The 19,945-nt window shown below is 44.3% G+C and overlaps 1 protein-coding gene across 10 annotated transcripts in view; it reads left to right on the top strand.

Moving 5' to 3' along the window:
* Positions 1-19,945, top strand: part of RNF4 (ring finger protein 4) — a 265,770-nt gene that overhangs the window by 35,255 nt on the left and 210,570 nt on the right. For 6 of the 10 annotated variants that reach the window (XM_085642539.1, XM_085642543.1, XM_085642545.1 and 3 more), the window contains exon 3: positions 13,900-13,983. The exons of the other annotated variants lie outside the window; for them this stretch is intronic. The gene's annotated coding sequence lies outside the window, so the exon portion shown is untranslated. The remainder of the gene's footprint in view (positions 1-13,899; positions 13,984-19,945) is intronic. 10 annotated transcript variants of the gene reach the window in all.

Here is a 19,945-nt window from a genome sequence, read left to right as displayed (position 1 = left end):
TCCCCTCCCTTTGAAGTGTGCCAACTCCAGCAGGAGTTCACACTAATGTCCAAAAGAGACCTACTGTGATTGTAGTTTTCTGTTTATTTTGACAGGTTGTATTTGTAGTTTAAAACTGCACAGCTAAGCTAGAGATGAAACCTGTGGTCATGTTTACACTGTCACTGCAGTGGATGAGATAATGAAGTTTGCAGGTCCCTATTGACATTTACCTATACATCCCTACTATATGATAGAAAATTTACCCAGGGAGGTAAGTTCACTTATGTGCCAAGTATCCCAATTTTACCTTTCACTGGTTGGTAGGGCTAAAGTGCACACAGCTCTACAGCCAACAAAAGGAGAACGATCTGGGGTGACTACGCAGAAAATGATATTCGTTTTGCTCCTAAATGGCCCTGATGCATAAGTGAATTATTGTTGCTCACTTGGAATCTTTGTGTCACATATAAATACTGAATGTGGGACTATTACAAAGCAGACTGTTTTGAGACGTCTTTCTTTCTAGGAGAGAATAGTCTTCACTAATTTTTTATGAGTATTTTGGGGATGTTGATCTTTTACTATTGCTCTTTTGTTAGCCAGCCCTGTGAATGTGAATGTTGAAGAGAAAGATAAAAGATCAATTGGTTTTCTATATGTTGTGGAATCTTTGTAAAGTCTGTATTTTGTCCAGAGTCATAACTAGCCAAATATGGGCAAAGCATGTTTCCTTAATATTTGGTGGTAGTCCGTATTACGTTTTTATCCTGTCTTGTAGATTACACTGTCCATATTTTGAGTTTGTAAATTAATTCAGTTCAGTCTATATTCACTCCATAAAAAATAAAATAAGTAAACATTAAAAGCGATAGTTATAAAATACCGATATTTTTGTGCAACCCGTTAGCAGTAACATGAATTACAATGTAATATGAATAAAGCATTAATAAAACAGTGATGCTGAAAGAGCGAGCACGTCACAAGACCGCATCACATTAACAGGGGAGATTTCGGGTAGACCTTTCTTTATAACACAATTTAAAAGGTTTACTACGAAGCAACATACAAAGTGCATATGCATCTGCTGTAAGTATAATAACTACCACAAAATACCGAATGTACAGTAAATTGTTCAGATAAATCATCAGATGGACATGCAGGTAAATGTAACAGGTCGTGGTTTGATACCTAAAAACATGCAAGTCAACCGTATTCAAACGAGTTTGTTAATCATACCAGTGTTTTGTAGTCTTGGCATTCAGTCTTTTGTATCATTTCAGTGATCTGATACAATGTAAAGGCTTGTTTGATGATTTTGATCACATGCTCTTGCAAACGTATTAATTGAATGTATTGCTATGTCCTCATTCATAAGAACGATTCAGTTCACACAACTGCAACATTCCTTTTAGTTTGCTCTCTGAAAGAAATGTAAATATTTCTAATTAGATTGATGCATTGGATAAAATTGCAACTATGACTAATGCTTTTGCTTTTCCACGTGGACTGCCAAATCTACAGATAGTTTTGTGCAAAAAGCCCCCATTTCAGTACAGCGGAACAGGACATTAATCCCAGAGATAAAAGAAGACTGATTTAGAAACAGGGGGTGTTAGAAATCTAACCACTAAATGGTGTGTAGAGTCAGCTTTTGGACTATATACTTTTAGAGGAGGCTCTGTTACAAGATGAACAGCTGCAAATATGAAATTATATTGCAAATAAGGAATGTTTGGTCCTGGAAACAAATCTCACCAAACCACAATTTCTTAATTAAATGCCTGTCATCTGTATCACTCGCAAGCCTAATACAAGGTCAGATAAAAGCTCAACAGATTTTAAATGGGTAATTAGAAGAACAGTTTTCCACATCCCATCCATTGCTCAGTTAGCTTCTAGGAAATCTGGGTCGGAAAAAAATCCTCTGCACATTTATTGGACTTTTGCTCCTGTAACGTGCCACCAACATTCAATTTCTCAGCATTAGACTGTGGATTCAGGTTATCAATATTGAGAGCTAGCCAATAAAAAAGTAATAGAGAATGGAACTTAGTCCTAAGAGAATTCAGATAGTATCAATATGATTTGACCTACTCATTTCTAAAATAAAGATCATGGGAAGAGAAAAAGAACTAGTGTAATTGCACTACTCTTTAAAGCCAAATAACTGACTGCTTCACTGAATAATGTTGTGAATACAAAATTACCTGAAGCAGACACTCGAGGGTGTTTAAATACAGGTAATAATCACACAGGTACCCCCCACCACTCCAAAATTCAGAAGGGCGCAGTATACTAAAAGTAGCTTTAAACCCATGTTCCCGAGTATGATGCTAAAATCCAATTAGCTGTTTGGCCATTCCCTTTGATGAGGAGTATGTATGCCAAATGTGTTTGGTGGGCCTAAAACAGTGTGTTGATTTGAAAATTAGTTATGTGAGTTTTATATAGCCACATTAGATTCTACCTTTGACTCCATTCTGTAGAGTTAGACTTAATATTTGCGGAAACGTTGGGCATGCTCAAATATTATACTATTTCCCAGTGGAGTCCTAGTAGTTCACTATAATGAACATGATTTTTCATTCCCCATATATGTATCCATCTAAATCTTTTAGTCTACATTGAGGATCAGTAGTACATAAATACACATATAACTGTAGTTCAGGCCTCGTCTTTTCCTACTCGATGTTAAAATCTGTGATAAACAGACTTAGTATGACACCGTATACACAAACTGTATTCCTAGGGGTTGATTCGGAAAACTCTGCAATTCCCATCACCTAAACCTCGGGGCATATTGTTTGGGGTCAAAGACAACCAATTGTTTCTTTTGTTCACTGGGTAAGTATGCCAAATACCCTGCAGTTCGAACTCTTTGGCTGCCGATTTACAGTACCACAGTAGGGTGACGGAAAGGAGAATGAAAATGTGCCTACCTATAGTACATGTAAGGTTCAACATGGAGGCGAGGATTATGCCATTCTTCCTGCGTGTTTTTTTTCCCGTTTTATTTTTTCAGCACCCATTTTAAACATCTCAAACTACTATTCCCATGAACAATAGGAAGTAGGAAGCAAAAGTTCCCAAAGGAGTCCTTCCTCTCTGTTCACAGTGTAGCCTCCACTTGGGCCTTCTACTGTGTTTCCTCTTTCTTTGTGCGAACAGAGTCTTCATGAACCTCACGAATCCTGTTTGGACCCATCATTTCCTGCAACAACGAACAGCGTCAGACCCAACTCAATATAAACAGGTCAGCAGAGCAAACACAAACCAGGCAATGTTAAGTAATACAAGGGCATAGGAAGTTACCAAACATGTAACTAAACATCTTAATTGACCAACAGTCCAACCGACTTTGAAAATCAAGTACTTACTCCAGAACTGGGAGGGTCCGCGTCATCATTGATCGCCGGGTGGGATAATCCTCACCTCCATGTCCTTAATAGAATTGAAACTTACCTGTACTACGGCTACACAAATTTTCATTCCATGTCTGGACCAGAGGCTCAGATTATGCCAGTTTAAAGCTTATCCACCACCAGTTGAGCAACCCCCAACACTGGCTTAAAGTAAAACCTCTTAAAGGTCGAAACCGATGACAAGTCAGCCGCGTGCATTAGATCTTCCAGACGCGCTCCGAGCGAAAATGTCTTGGTGTCAATTCCTGCCTCCTGCATCACCCAACTGACACATCTGGCTATGGTTGGTGAAGAAACCGCTTTTGTACGGTTTTCTTATTGCGACAAGCAGCTGTCTTTCACTCGGAGGGCGGACCTCCTCTGTCAATTCTTCATATGCTCGGTGGCACTGTACCACACACAATTTGGGGGATTCTCGAAGTGCTGGGTAGGAGATTACCCTGGTATGGCATTTGGTCCTTCTACTGACTGTGAAAAAAACCCCGTCTGGGGAGAACACTCTGGCCGAGATGTCTAGGGCTCGTACATCAGACACGCGCCTGCAAGAAACCAGGCATAAGAGTTGCCAATTTCACAGAGAGTTCTTTGCGTGACAGAAATCTATTTGGCTGAAGAGATTCAACACTACATTCACATCCCACAATGCAGAGTAGTGTGGCTCCGGTGGGAGGGAAAGACTAACGCCCCTTAGGAGCCTACACACAAACAGGTGTTCCCCCACAGGGGATCCTTGGAAGGGAGTATGACCCGCCGAGATTGCCAAACGGAAGGTATTGATAGAGCGGTAAGCCGACCCTTCCTCCGCAAGGCTCACCAGAAAATTGAGAACATGTACTACATCTGTGCCCATGGGATCGACACTCCGTCGCAAATTCCAATGGCGCCATCTGGTCCAGGAGGAACGGTATCTTTTAGTCGTGCTATCCCCCATGCCTTAGATGATAAGGACTCTGCATGTCCCGAAAGACCCAGGAGTGACCCAACGTTGTCAGAAATCCACCAAGCCATCTATTGGAGCATCCCTTCCACTACCAGGCGGTGGGGATTGCGGTCCGGATCCAGCAGAATGTGAGTAAAGTGGGGGAGTTGGATTGGAAAATCCCAGAAAAGTTCCAGAAGAACCGGAAGCCACCATTGAGATCTCCAAAGAGGGGTGATCAGCACCACCTTCGCCTGTTGAGGGTGAACGTGAGCAGACAGTCTTGTGATCATGGAGAAAGGGGGGGATGCATAAGCCTGTTCCCGCTGCCAGTCTTGGAGAAACGCATCCGTCGCCTTCGCTAGAGGATCGGGACTCCAGGTGAAGAACCTCGGTAACTGATGATCCAGACGCGAGAAACCCTGCAGATGTTGGACTGCGCCTTGTCCAGTGACATGAATGTCGCCACGAACTTGCTCAGTTTCTTCACAATGGGGTCCCCAAACAAACCCCCCTGGGCAACAGCGCCAGCTTCCGAAGAGGCAAGGTCCCCCAGCTTAGGGTCCACTTTTATTAATAGTGACCGGTGCCTCTCTGTGGAGAGCGCACAGTTGGCGTTCCCCAGTAACACAATGGTGCGCTGCACCCACCCTGACAGGACCTTGGGTGAGATCAGCGAGCCCGATGCCTTATCCTCCTGGTGAGGGGCCCTACGGCATCAAGGAGCTTGTCCTGGCAAGAACGCCAGGGCCAGTCAATACCCTTCTTAGGGTCCTTGATGAACTTAACCAGGAATGTTGCCATTTTGGGGTCAATGTCTGAGGTAAGGGCGACATTGTCATCCAGGCAATGGCAGAGGCATTCCGCCCAGAGGCGGTTATGAGCATCTTATCTATAGGTTTGTTAAGACAGCTCTGCGTGACAGGTAAGTAACCACTATGGCCAGTAGGCAGTCCCTTATGTGCCAGAAACACCACAGTTACTGAGTGCACACAGAGCGCGGGCAAATGCAAGCTGGGAGGGAGCCCAGACATTTATGGGTGTACCTGAGGCACACAATTTTGTGGGTGGAGCCCTGGGGACACTGAATGCCCTGAGGTAGTCTGAAGAGCTCCTGCCACCCGAGAAAAAGTGTCCCCCGCTACACAGCAGCCGCCAATACTACCCCGCTGGGCGTCAAGCACCAAGGAAATACAGACCCCATAGGGGCATAAGGAAAATAGGGGTTGTACAGACCCACATGGGTGTCACTCTGGAGGCGGGGGGACCTGGCTTGGCTCTCAACTAGGCAGCACTTGTCAGCACTCTATGATTAGTGCTAGACTCGCGTGTGAGAAAGTGCCATCTTTCTTGCATGGTATGCCCCCACTTTTTGCTGAATGTACTTTGACTGAGTGTGCCCTGGACTCCTGCCAATCAGGTGCCCAGGGCCTATGTTTTTTCCCTAAAACACAAAACCCAATTCGGCAAACCCTGGCCACATGTCAGCCCCTGGTAAATGGTACCCAAGGTGCCCAGGGAAGGCCTCTAAGGGCTGCAGCACTCATTGTGCCACCCTTAGAGGCCCTGAACGAACACACACACATCCCTGTGTGCCATGCCCACCACCTACACTGCCATGGCATACATCAGCCACCCCTCTAGCTGGGTGCCCTATGCCAATGGTGTGGGCACAGGAGTAGGAGCCCTGTGCCCCTACAGTACCCAGGTCCATTCCTGAGCACTGTAAGTGCAGTGCTGCCATTTAAGAGTGTATGGTGCTGGGAGCTCATCAAACACAAACTCCACAGCACCATAATGGCAACACTGAAGACTGAGAAGTTTGGTATCAAACTTCTCAGCACATTCAACCCACACTGATGCCAGTGTGGGATTTAATGTACCAAGCACCCCAGAGGGCATCTTAGAGATGCCCCCTGTAACCTAACCTACAATCCACGTCTGTTCTTAGGCTGCCACACAGCAGACATGTTACTGGACCCCTGGGTAGGAGAGCCCCTGCTCTCCTGGATCTGCAACAATGCACATCCTGGGCGAGGTGCTAAATCTCCTCCCCCAGGATGGGCAGGGGGAAGCTTCAAAGGCATATGCCACCTCTGTGAGCTTCCCCAGGCCACTGCAACCCCCCACTCTGGCAGGAAGCTTGGCCGGAAACCCCAAATAAGGACAGGGGATGTGCCAGCCTGCCAACCCCACCCCTCAGGTTGGGGAGGCTAGGTGAAGCACATCTCCGGGCTCTCGCCATCTTGAAGATGGGAAGCCCTGCCCAATCAGGACTAGGCTACTGCCCCCCCCTCCCACAAGAGAGAGGCAGGATAGGGGGTGTACCCACCCCAGGACAGGGACCCATTGGTCCCTGCCCTTCACCTACCTGTAACGCCCCTAAATGAGTATTTAGGAGCACCCTGAACCTTCCTTTTCCAGAATTGGATGAAGAGCTAGAAGAAAGCAGAACTGCCCTGCAGCTGCTAAGAAGAGGAAGACACCAACTGCTTTGTCCCCAGCCCTACCGGCCTGTCGACCCTCGAACCTGCTCCTGCTCCAACCCGGCATCTCTTGTGGCCAGCAACCTCACAAACCCCGGAGGACCTGGCTACCTTTTGACTCTAAGCCCCCTGGATCTCCCATGAGTAGAGGCTCTACTCAAAATCTACTTCTAATCCCTGGCAGCAGCCCCGAACCGCAAACCCAGCACACTCTGCACCCGCCAAGCCTGGCCTGTGCCGGAGTGAACAAAGACCACGAGGACGATCCCACGGCGGCTGTGACCCCGAGTCCGGCACCCAAGGACCTCCCTCGACACTCCTGAAGAAGCCTGCAGCCTCAACAGGTGCCCCTCCAACCGTGATCAACAGAGGGTAAGATTTCCCGACACCAAAAGGCACCCCTGCACCCAGCGCCCCCCTGTGCCCCTTCCCGGGGTACCTACCTATCCTCCAACTACCCAACTTACCTCTCGAAGTGGTGGTGGCACCTGAAGAATCTCCGTCCCCAAGCTTGTAGTCTTTTTCTAAACTGGAGATTTTCCATTGAAATAAATTCAGTGGCCGAAGGCTCAAAAGCACCCTGAGCCCAGACACCCGAGTGGTCCTGGCAGTGCAACCTCTACACCTATCTACTTCCCCACTTGCCCTGAGTAAGTGACCAGGAGCCCAGCTCCCACAGCCGTGTGGCCTGCTAGTCAGCAGCCACCAACCAAGGCCCCCTACCTCTCATAGGATAACATTGGGCCAAACTCTCTGCACCCGGCCGCCCTTGTGCCGCTGAGGGTGAACCAACTGTACCTACCTGACCCTGGGAGACCCCTGAGTCTATGCCCAGAACCTTAACTCTGCCAGTCGAGTATAAACCGATAACTCAATTTTCTCCATAGGGTAACATTGACTGGCTTTTCCTGAAATTTCTTCTAAGTGTGGACTTTTCAAAACTTAAAATATTCACCAAAAATCAGCCGAAAACGAAAATACTCACCTGCTCTTAGGTGAGCTCCCAGTGCTGGATCTTGGTGCCCAGCACTAACTCTGAAAAATACTTACAACTGTACTTATAGTAACCCAATTTTCTCCCATAGGAAATCATTGACTGTTTTTCTGTGAAATTTCTTCTGTCAATCTCTGCAAACTTTAAATATTCTTTAAAAATCGTATGATTTCTGAAAACGTAATTACTTACCTGTTTTGGATAAAGGTCCCAGTACTGAGTCTAGGCACCCAGTACTGGATTACAAAAGTAACGAGAACATACTTTACCTGCAACTTGAATTTTCTGCCATTGGAAATCATTGACGGTTTTCTTTGAAATATTTAAGTGTCAAATTTTAAAATGGCAAAATATTGTCTAAAAATCATCACAGTAATTAAGTCGACTTTTATCACTTGATTCCAAGTATTGACCCAGGACTGAATCTAGGATCCAGTCCTGGAATTCCTAAAGTAATCCTAAAAGTAATCTTGTGGCAAATAACTTGAAACTTCCATTGAACTCAATTGTGTTTAGAATTGTGTTGCCTATTGCAACCACTTGTAGCTTTCTACAAAAGTCAATTGCATATTGCAAAAGTATTTATATAAAGCATCTCATTCTGAGAAAGTATATTTTAATACCTATTGTTGGTTCTAAAATAAAACAAGCCTATATTTTATTTTTTATATATAAACCATTGGCCTAGAGTTCAGTTATTGAGTGTTTGAGACCATTTGCTGGCTGAGTGTGTGCAACAAATGCTTTACACTGTCCTCTGATACTGCCTTACTGCTCGACCACTACAAAAGGGGAACCCCTAAATTAATAGAGGTAGAGCAGCAGGGGAGAAATCAAAAGTAAACAAGAAAGAGTCTGCTGTACCTACAAATTTTCACATCACGCATCTAAGTCAGTTTTTAGAGAAAAACCACTCTATCTAGACCATGCATATAAATTATGCCACGAATCAAATTGCCATATTTATACTTTTTTTATTTTCAAATTAATTGAAAGAAACTTTTTTTTTGGATGCACAAATCATAAATTGAAAAAACAGTTCAACTAACAAAGGACATAATAGTCCTATGAACAATAATGCCCATGGAAAATCTAAGGTATAAATTATTCAAACATTCTCACTCATACTTAAATCCATTCAAACCATGACAACATGCTACACATACATCCTAAAATCTGGAAAGTGAACAATTCAGAGGCCCAACGTTGTTGGCGTATCTTTTTTTGCGTGAAAAACACAAATTAATATATTGTAGGTAGAGATTTACAGTCAAGGGTATCCAATAGGGGAAAAAAGGAAGAACAAAGGGTTATTCTTTTGAAATTGTAAAGTCTCAATGAATCTGTGTGACGAACAAATCGGTTCAGGACGCCGACGCGCGTTTCGGTGTGACACCCCCTTTCCTGGGGTAACACCTTCTTCAGGGCGTAAACTTATTCGTGTGCGATTTCCTTGGGACCTATTAAACGATAAACACAAAATGTAGAAAAAATACACTATTTCTAAGTTATTATGTTGAAAGGTCCTACATTTTAAACATCACAAGATATCAAAAACCGGACTTTGTATTCAGGATCGTTATAAGCACTGGTCTAGGCATATGAGTGGTAAAAGTCAGGATAAATGATTTATATATGATAGTTGCACACACGAGACAAATGAAAAGTCCCCAATTAAGTAGGAAGAGAAATGATCATGAAACCCAAAAAATGCTAGTCCTGCCAAATAATCAAGGCATCTGTTGGATTTCTAAGTGTGTTAACACATCTGGATGAAAATAGGTGGGGTTTGTAAAAGAAATCCAGCTGAATAAAGTAAGACAAGGCCACAAATACTAACCATTGTTGGAGAATGGATGTAAACAACCAGCTCAAGGCTGAAAAATAATTTCAAGCAGTCTTCAGAACAACGGAAGAAAACAGTTTAGAGTAAGTGTCAGGCTATAGAGAATAATAAAATAAAATAAGAATTCATTCCGTATAGAACATAGAGCATAGAGATAGAATAGGAATGCTCACCATAAGAAAAAAGAAAGTGTTCGTGGATTCAGTAGAACAACTTCAGAAATTCTTAAAGGGGGCGAGCATAGAGATGAGATAAAGCTCGTCCACTAGAGGGGGTTGTGGATCTAAAAATGAAGGCAAGAGGAATAATCATTCTAGTTGCTTAGCACGCGTTACATGAATGATATGTAAAACATGGGAACGGTATCCCCAATCTAAGAGTCAAAGTCTACCTTGGGCCAGCTTTCGAAGGTCTCTTTCGTAGGTGTTCCAAACAGGCAGGGGAGGAGAGGTTCTAAGCATAAAACAAGGAAGCGCACGGTATCTAAATGAGCGGGTTTTAGCGAAATTCCGAGTTGATTCATCAATTAAGGTTAGTGAAGTGGGCCACCTACTTTGTAGTTGAAATGGCAACAACTCGCTGCTCTAATTTGGCGTAGAACCAGCTTCAAAGTGGCAGTGTAGATGGAAATGGCACAAATTTTCCGTTAGATCTAAAAACAATAATGTAGATGACATTAGCGTTCATAATGCACGCATGGAAATAATTAGGCTTCAATTTTAACAGTCCCACGGGCTCAAAGCACTCACCGTCAGGGTTGCCTGGTAGCATAAAGGAAGACGGTCACATAATCCTTCCTCTCGTCTCGTCTCGTTTGGATAAATGGACGTTTTTGATGAGCAAAAAACGGCTAGATGTACTTCTCTCCCGGTTGTCTCCTCTTCAAAGGTGGAAGTTTGAAAACGAACAGCCCGAGAGTACTCAGCTGTTTAAGTACTGCTCGAGGGAGTTTGCAGACTACGTCATAGTGGAAAATATAAAAGGTGGCAGTGGAGTCCACAGAATATGCTGGAACGGAGTTCTCTAGGACTGGAACGGAGGCTGATAGCAATAAATGTTGGAGCAAACAAGATAAGGAATATCTCTCAAGGGCGCAAGTGATTCAGTTGTATTAAGAGCCCCATGAGAATAGCTCCAAAGGTAGACAGAAGAAAGTTCCAAAAGGAATTCGATTAAATACCCCATCAGAAAAAGTATACAGAGGAGAATGCAGATCAAGATGGAATCTAGTCAGGTAGAGCCGCCTTCAGCGACGGAAAAGATAAAAAACCATGTTGTACTATTTAAATGATCGCGTTTTCCCAAGGTAACTCCTCATTCAGACCCTTCGTTTTAGAGTCCAAAAAGAAAATCCAAAAAACCTCTAGTTTTTTACAGATGCAATTACTGTCAGTGCCTTTTTGTGTCCGGATCTTTTCTAAGATGGTCCAACGTAAGTCCTTCTCAGTGTGTTTAGCCTCCATCCAGTGTTTAACCAATGGGGCTGTACGGTTGTTTCGCCTGATATTCGACTTGTGTTCCCCTATGCGTATCTTGCATTCTCTGGCAGTCTCTCCCACATAGGGGATATTGCAAGGACATAAAATGACATATACACAGTTGGATGTTTTACAATTTGTCATCTCATTAAGGTTGACAGTCCGATTGTTGATTACGATATTGTCATCCACAATGGCATTAGGACATGCCTGGCATCCTCCACATTTGTAGTGTCCCACGACAGGAACATTTCCTGTGATGGATCTCTGTACCACAGCATTCCGTTCTGGTAGTTTAGCCCTCACCAATATGTTTTTTAAGTTCTTGTTCCTTCGGAATGCGAAAAGAGGCTTGGGAATCCTGGGTGTCTGGTTGTCTAAGTTAAGTAAGTGCCATTGTGAGTTGACAATTTGTCGTACTTTGTGATTGATGGATGAGAGTTTAATAACACATACCAGTTTGTCCATCTTATTTTCTTATTTTCTTATTTGCCTTACTGCTCGACCAAGCTCCACTTTAAAGAGTAAGGTTATATCTAACTTTAGCCTCTGCCAAACCTCTGGGGACTGTGGACTGTTTACACCCTGTACCTATTTGGGAACAGTATATACAGAGCCACTTTCTCACATCGCGCTGCCAGGAGAGAGGGCACATCGCCCCCAAGCTGTGGGAGGACCTCACTGCAACACACTATAGTCTTGTAAAGCACACAAACACATCCCGTAACAATAGGGGATCTGTAGGAAACAGAACATAGGAAAAAAACGGCACCTTATCGGCCCGCAAACCATGCAATAACCTCTCCCCAACGGAGAGATAAGGAAAAACGACTTGACTTGCTGCTGAGCAGCAAAGGAAGAGGAAACAAAGTAGAACCAAGTGGAGGCTGGACTGTGAACAGAGAGGAAGGACTCCTGGTGGAACCTTTGTTTCCTACTCCCTGCTGTTCATGAGAGTAGTACTTTGTTATACGTTTAAAATGGCTGCTAAAAAATAAAAGCGAAGGAAGAGTGGCATAATCTGAGCCTTCGGTCCTGGCATAGGATTGTCTGTTGGGAAGATTAGCATCCATGTGTAATAAAATGTTCAAAATTGTTTGTGTAGTGCATTACCACACAGCTCTTGGGGCATGTTCTCTAAGAGAATACAGTGAGCTGTAATGTCAGATTGCATTACTGATAGGGAGTGCAATATAAAAAGAAGTACAAGTTTTCAGAATTTAACAATTTGTGTCTATAATGTTCCTACAATGCTCCTTGATTATATGCAGATACATGTTGTAGAATGAAAGAAAGATTGGTGATTAATTTACAAATAAAATGTACCCGAATAATAATTGCAGGTGGGCAATGAATGTACGAATATTGTATTTATAAAGTGCAGCTTTCGCTTCCAAAGGAGCATCTTGGTGCTGAGGGAGGAGGTGGGGGGGGGTTGAAAAGTTTGTAATAGCAGAAAGGGAAATGCTTATCTTTAAAGAATGAGTGAATGTCACAATGATTCAGAGGATGAGAAATCCAGGTTTTCACTTATTCTGGGTCAATACATCTCAGCTGTTTAGGGAGTTGATTCCAGGCCCTTGCCCCCAGTACTGCCAGAGATTTATCATCCTCGGTCTTGCATCTAAAGGGTGAAGGTTGCAAGCAGTTTTGCCAAACTGTTTTGCAATTTCTAAAGAGCAACTTTAAATACAATTTCTCTGGAGTCATCGTTTAATAAAAAGTTTTCGGTGCACACTGGTTTATTTATTAAGTTGATCATAGGGATCCACTATAAAACCATTAAAGGGAGCTTTGTAGGCAACGCGTATGTTCGCAAGAGTGTACCTGAAGTTCTTTGATCTCGCATTGGGCGGCTTTACGATTTTCCAGGAATTCATAAGTTTAACGAAGCAGGCCTAGAAACCATATTCCTAGTAAACCTTAGCGAATTCTATTTTTATATGATTATATATACACACAGAAGGGTATTTGCTCATTTGAAAATATGCATATCAAGTGAACTTGTTAAAACTTTATTTCTTTTATCTCTGGGGAAAAATATTTTCCCGCGTGGGACAACTAATTTTCCTACACCTTCCTACCCCCCACCTTTTGTATTTCATGGGGCCCTGTGCCACTCTGGAAAAGGTTTACTTTAGCCCTTGTCGGGAACGAATTTGTGATACTTTCCAGGAAAGATGTGAATAGCCTTTAATACGTCTTGCTCTATACTATGTGCCCCCTGCAGGAGCTGTAAAAGATGGACTGTGTCTGAGATGCAAAAGACTTTGTGAACCTCAAGAACCTATCCTTTCTTGAGAACCAAACAGCTCTCATATACGCTCTGTAATGTACCACTGTGGTCATTTAATGATACATGGGATAATGGATAAATGGAGCTAGCATCAGATTTAGGGGTTTCCCCAGCATATAACAATTTGCAGTTTAAGTACCTGTTGTACCACCAGGCCTCTTTTGTTGAATTTTCCTTTTAACATATTATGGGTGCCAAAACATTGACTTTCCCCGCAGTCACCGTGAGACATAGCATTAGGTTGTCTTGACTCCTCATTATGCACGAAAGTTGTAGTGCAGATAGGTTTTGCTGTATTGAACTTGCTTATTTTATTCTGCTGTTCTAGCACCTAAACAAAGTCTTCTCATGCTAAAATATTGAACACTTTGCATCAGAGATAATGCCCTCTGCAAAGCATATGTTTTGTGTCAGAGGCCCTTATACAGCTCATTAAGTTATAGTATCCTGACTGTGTTCTCTTTCCTTTAACATAGAGGGCACAGTCATAGCAGATGCCTCCAGTGGAGTTCCCCTCCTGAAAGGGTGTGGGTGAATATATATTTGGGCTGGAATTTCAGGTAAGGTTCTTGGATCATCTTGGGTGGCACTTTTTCAAAATAAATTCACAGTTCTATCAAGTACTCAGATGTCCCAGTCCTGGTTGCAGTAAACTATCTATTGGAGAGTCCTCTTGGTACAGGAACGAACTAGAAACCTTTGCAGAGTACACAGTAAAGTATTTGAATTTACAGTCATGGGTACACATGCACCCTTGTTTACATCTAGGACGCACACCATCAAGTCCACTGACTTCCTCTTACTCCAGTCCTTTTTTTCCATTTTAAGCAAATACCACATGTGCTTGTAAGTCACACACACACCCTTTTCAAGCTTTTGTTTTTCAGTGAGATCTTTCTTGCAAAAACATATTTTGATCATCAGTTTTTCAGCTTGGGTGTTGGGCTCTGGCACTTTCTTCAGGTCTCGATTTCGTTTTAAATGTAGTGGGGGGTTTGCAGACACCTTTGTACACAAATTCTGATATGCATAGGATCGGGATGTTAAGTACTTAGGAATCCTCTCAGTAATATGAAATAAGGGAACTTGAGGCTTTGGAGTATTCACTACTCTAGTGTATGCCTTGTAAACCTAGTCATTCATCACCTACCATTTACCTCCAACGCCATGGGGCATGTCTGTTCTCTTGACATGGACACATATCCAAAGATCTGAAGTCCAAGGAGGCCGACTTGTGGGATGGAAGTGGGCGTGCGTCTTAGCTTCCATGGGTACATGGAGTAAAATAGGCTTGTGTGAGTGCCCTTAGACTAGCAATGCAAGCCACTTCAGAAAGTAATTTGTACTGACACATCTACTAAGTATGCGTAAGAAAATGCAGCTTTTTCAATCCGTGTGATTCTGGATTAAAATGTCCTTGACCAAGAAGTAATGGGGAAATCCCACCTCCTAATGAAGTTACCTGTTGCCTCAGTTATTAATGAAGCTCATACTAGTCTTTGCTACTATCGATTTGAATGAGTTTACTTTGTCTTGTATTGCTGTTATAGACTTCCCAGCAGGACTTGGGCATGAAATGCATTCAGGAAGTTTGTATTGATTTTTATTGTATGTTCCCTCAAACTACTCAAAGATTGTTTTTCTAGTACCCGACCTGCTGTAAACTTAATGTCTAGACCTAATAATATCTAGATTTGATACTGTTGATACTTATTTTAGAATATTTTGTGTTTAAAGAAGTTTTCATGTAGTTGAATGTCAGTTAAATGTCCATAATTGATTTTGTTAGTGTGGCACTATTCTGTGGAACTGGAACAAGTGAGATCGAAATTTAGTACTACCTGTTGAAATGAGTGGAGTGTCTTACTGAGGAACATGCTGCCGCATTTTTAACTACTTGTAGTTTATCAAGCAGATATCCCGGGATGCCAACATACAGGGCATTGGCATAATCTATTCGAGATAAAATAAGGGCCCGGTGACCGATTCTTTAGTGGCCCTAGGAAGAAGAGGAAGAAATTTCATGAGGGTTTTAAGTAACCCAAAACTGTTCCCGGCTACCTTCTTGATCTGGGTCGAACGTAAGGTTCTCCTCAAACCAAACCCCCAAGATTCTTAGCGGGTTGCCCCGTTGAGGCTGGCATAGCGAAATCAGATGGCCAGAGTGTTTCTCCAAACTGAGGGGTAAACTTTCCCTAAAGGAGGATTTCAGATCTCTCATTTAAGTTCTGCGGATGCCAGCCAATAAAAAAAAATGTGGTCAAACAATTTGTAGCGGAGGAAGTAGAGCACTCATTTTTTCCCCATGTGAACAGGAGCTGGGTGTCTGCAGCGTAAGCCATAATTTTGGCCTCCAGATCCTCCCCAATTGGACCAAGGGGGTAACATAAATATTAAAAAGGAGGGGACTCAGTGAGGACCCCTGTGGGACCCCCGTAGACACACTCTGTGGTGACAAAGAAGACTGGGGGAGCCATACCTGTTGCATCCGGCCCTCCAAAAAATATTTGAGCCAGCCCCAAGCATTGCCAGATATGCCAATCTCAGCAAGTCGGGTGAGCAGCAACGAGTGGGGAACAGTGCCGAATGCCGCCGAGAGGTCAAGCGAAATCAGGGCTGCCTTTCCGCCAGCATCCAAGCAATCCGGGATGGCCTCTGACTCAGTGGTATGGCACTTAATAGAACCCTCCTTCATCGAAGTAGTTTCTTGGCGCTAGTTGAGGCATACCTCATCAAGGTTAGTTAACGTCACTAAGATCCCAGATCAATCTGTGGTAATTCTGATGGGCTCTTTCGTGTTTACGCTCCATTTTCACAAGTGGATTATCTGGTGACTCATGACATTTCTCATGTGTTAAGTGGTGGTGTTTTCTCGCAAAATAAATGAAACCTGATGCCCTCCTAGATCTGGGTGTGTTCCCATATGCCTAGTCCTCGAAGTATCCCTATGGAGCATCTCCTGTTCAATATGAGCCCTGTGTTTTGCTAGTTCTATCTATTTCAACTCTTTTCAGCCTCTAGGGGATATCTAAACAGTGGCTATATACCTTTTTGCCAGTGCTAATGGCAGGTATATTAATTTATTAGTTGTCTTCCATTTTTTATGGCAAAGCTTTAGTCCTAACAGCCAACATTTCAGATGACAAAATAGTGGCTGACTAGTGGTCTATTATATTTTCTCGACCCCTCCCCCCCCCCCCCCCCCCCCCCCGCCCTATTCCCCAGTACTCTGCAACAACCCAACAGCACCATTCCATGTGACTAGTCTGGTGGTTCTTCCCGACACATTGGGCATCACCCAGTTGCATTCAGGAATATCAACCCCAGCCTTTAGGGAGTCATAAATGTTCTATGCAGGTAAAATAATTGATGTCATTTGATGTAGAGATCTGGGACAGATATTCTACAACTGTCTCCCAGTCTTCATCTATGAACTCTAGCCCTAGATCTTGTGTCCACTTATCCCTTAGGCTGTTTAGGTCCTCATCTAAGTCAGCATGTAATGCTCTATACAATTGTGTGACCGGTTTGCCCTAGTGTTGGTACAGTTTTAGGGTGTGGTTATGGTCTAGTTCTGTTACTACTGAAGGACTCCACCTTTAATATTGTTTCCCTACCATTCCTCCATAGGCCAGGACGAGGCCTTGCGGAGCCTTATGTGTTTCCATTATTCCCCCGAATTATTTAATTTGCCAGCGTTGTACCAGTCTCCCAGAACAGTTACCCTTGGATAGTTCCATTCCTGCACTCTACTTCCTCTTTTCCCCTAACAGTAATCTTATTGGTTTGTCAGGGGAGTAAATCTGAGATTGGCAATGCTTATATTGCTATTTTCTCCACCTTTGGACCATCGACTCCTCAAGCAGTGATATATCCCTCACCCTAAATGTCGATGCAGTGAAAAGCAATGTAATATGTCTTGGTGTTTTCTAAGCCATGCCCATGTTACTTACCCATGTGCTTCTCTCAATAACCAACTTGCTAACCATCTTGCTAGCCATTGTAGTTGGACAGCTATGTGAAAGTACTCAGAGTTCCATTTTTCAGGTGGTAGTTTCAATGTACTCAATACGATCCTGCATCTCCCTTCTATCCAAATCATTGGTGTCATTAAAGAGTCTATATCCCTATAGAGGCTCAGGGATAATTCATATGGTAGCTTGACATAATAGTAAAGCATCACGGGAAGCATGACCATTTTGGTCATTACCACCCTCCCCATTATACTTAACTGTAGTGTCTTCCAGAATTCCACAGTGTATCCTAGTTCTCCGACCGCTCTACCAGTGTTGGCTTTGATGACTTTCTCCTTATTGTGTAATATTTGTATACCAAGGTATTTAAACCAACTGGGTTCACATTGTATCATTCCCCTCCTACTACCCCCTGCTCTGTCACAGGTGTTATGTTTGGGCTAATTTGGAATATGCATTTTTTGGACCAGTAACCACGAGTCTTGAAATCTTCACCTAGTCGTCCAGTATGGTTATTGTGTGGCATAGTCCCCAATCCAGGGGGGGAACTTTAACTGCATTACTGAAGTGGCCCTGGACCGGTCTCACCCACCCCTCTCTGACGCCCCCACGCATAGAATAGCAGACGCCTGACGTGACTGGCAGCGACGCTGGGGGCTGACACACTTGGAGGGCTCATCACCCGAGGAACAAAACTACTTATTTCTCTGCTTTACATGACCTACATGTTAGGTTGGACTCTATTCTCTGTTCCCCAGATGTGCATGGAGGCATCACTCTGAGTGAATACTTAGCCAGGACAATATCAGATCATAATCCCAGGTCCACTATTCCCAGTTGGCGCCTCAGACCGGGGACGTTGGAAGACCAGGTCTTTCGAACCACAATAGGCACTGCTATCGATGAGTACTTCCAGATCAACACTAACACGACCAATAGCATTCACAATGAGTGGGATGCTTTCAAAGTAGTGATAAGAGGTCGCTGTATAGGAGAAGCGACTGGGGTGCACAGACCCCTGCTGAAGGAGGTTCAGAGGGCAGAACAGCAGCTCCGAGACGCGGAAAGGGATAGACCTGAAAGGGTGGATAGACAAGAAGGGCTTACGACGGCCAGGGAAGGATTGGCGACCCAAGTGGAACGCCTGAGATGTTTTGATTCTAGGACGTACATGCTGAGAGACAAATCTGGGGCACTGCTGGCGTGGCTGGCCAACCCGGCACGAAGGGGAACACCAATCTTAGAACTGCGAGCTGGAGATGGTGCAGCGTATTACGGGCAGCAGGCTATTAATGGCCAGTTTCTGGAATACTACACTGCCCTTTATCAAAGCCAACTAGCCCCCCGGGTATTGGAGGAGGAGGAATTTCTGGATAATGAACTCCCTCAGGTTGAGGCGGGAGACGCGGAGAAATTGGGTCGAGATGTGGAACTAGAGGAGCAATAAAACGTATGGCCAGGAATAAAACCCCCGGCACAGATGGGATCCCAATAGAGTTTTACGCCACATTTGTTGATCAGTTGGCCCCCCCATCTGTTAGCCCTCTACAACAGGTCGCGGCGAGATGGCTGCTTTCCACCAGAGAAGCAATAATCTTACCACTCCTCAAGCCAGACAAACCGGCGTGGGATCGCGCTGCCTATCGCCCCCTCACAATGCTTAATCTTGATTACAAGATATTGAACAGCATTCTAGCCGGCCGTCTACTGACCCACATGACAGCACTTGTGCATGTAGATCAGGCCGGGTTTATCCCTTCCCGGAACACGGCCATGAATGTCCGCCGACTGTCAGCTGCTTCACAATTCAGCGCATTTCGGAGAAGAGGCGTGTATCTTATCGATTGGCATTGAGAAGGCATTCGATAGTTTAGAGTGGCCGTATTTGTTTCGAGTGCTTTGTGCTTTCGGTCCAGGTGAGGGATTTGTGGACTGGACATGGATATTGTACAACCTCTCGACTGCCAGGGTCTGCACGGGGGGGGGGGGGGGGAGTGATTTCGGAGGCCTGCAGTGTGGGCAGGGGGACGAGACTGGGATGCCCGCTGTCTCCCCTCCTGTTTGCACTGGCGCCGCTGGTGGTGCACGCAAGATCGTGACGATATTACAAGGGACTGGAGGGGTTGGGTCAATTCCATTACATCGCTCTGTACGCGGACAATCTCCTAATGTTCCTTGCCAATGCTGCGGGGGGCTCGGGAATTGTTTGCTAGGCTGGGGCGTGTGGCAGGCCTCTGAGCCAACTGGAATAAGAAGTGCCTTTTCCTTATTCGGGGTGGCAGAGGGGTACCACCAGATGCGCTAGACGTGAGGTGGGAAAGCAGCTGCCTGAATTATCTAGGAGCCCGGATCTATCACGAACCCTCTGACCTGCGGGAAGGGAATATCGGAAGGGCGTTACGAACCACCAGGAGCAATTTTGAATTCTGGGGGACCCTTCCACTGTCACTAGTGGGAAGGGTGGCGTTGCTAAAGATGGCAACCTTGCCACGCCTTCTGTACTACTTTGGCTCACTTCCCCTATGGATACCGCGAAAATACTTAACCC

This window comes from Triturus cristatus, chromosome 2_2 (genome assembly GCF_964204655.1).
Source record: "Triturus cristatus chromosome 2_2, aTriCri1.1, whole genome shotgun sequence".
NCBI classification, from domain to species: Eukaryota; Metazoa; Chordata; class Amphibia; order Caudata; family Salamandridae; genus Triturus; species Triturus cristatus.
Note: the sequence above shows the minus strand (reverse complement) of the source record. Positions and strands in the feature narration are given on the sequence as shown.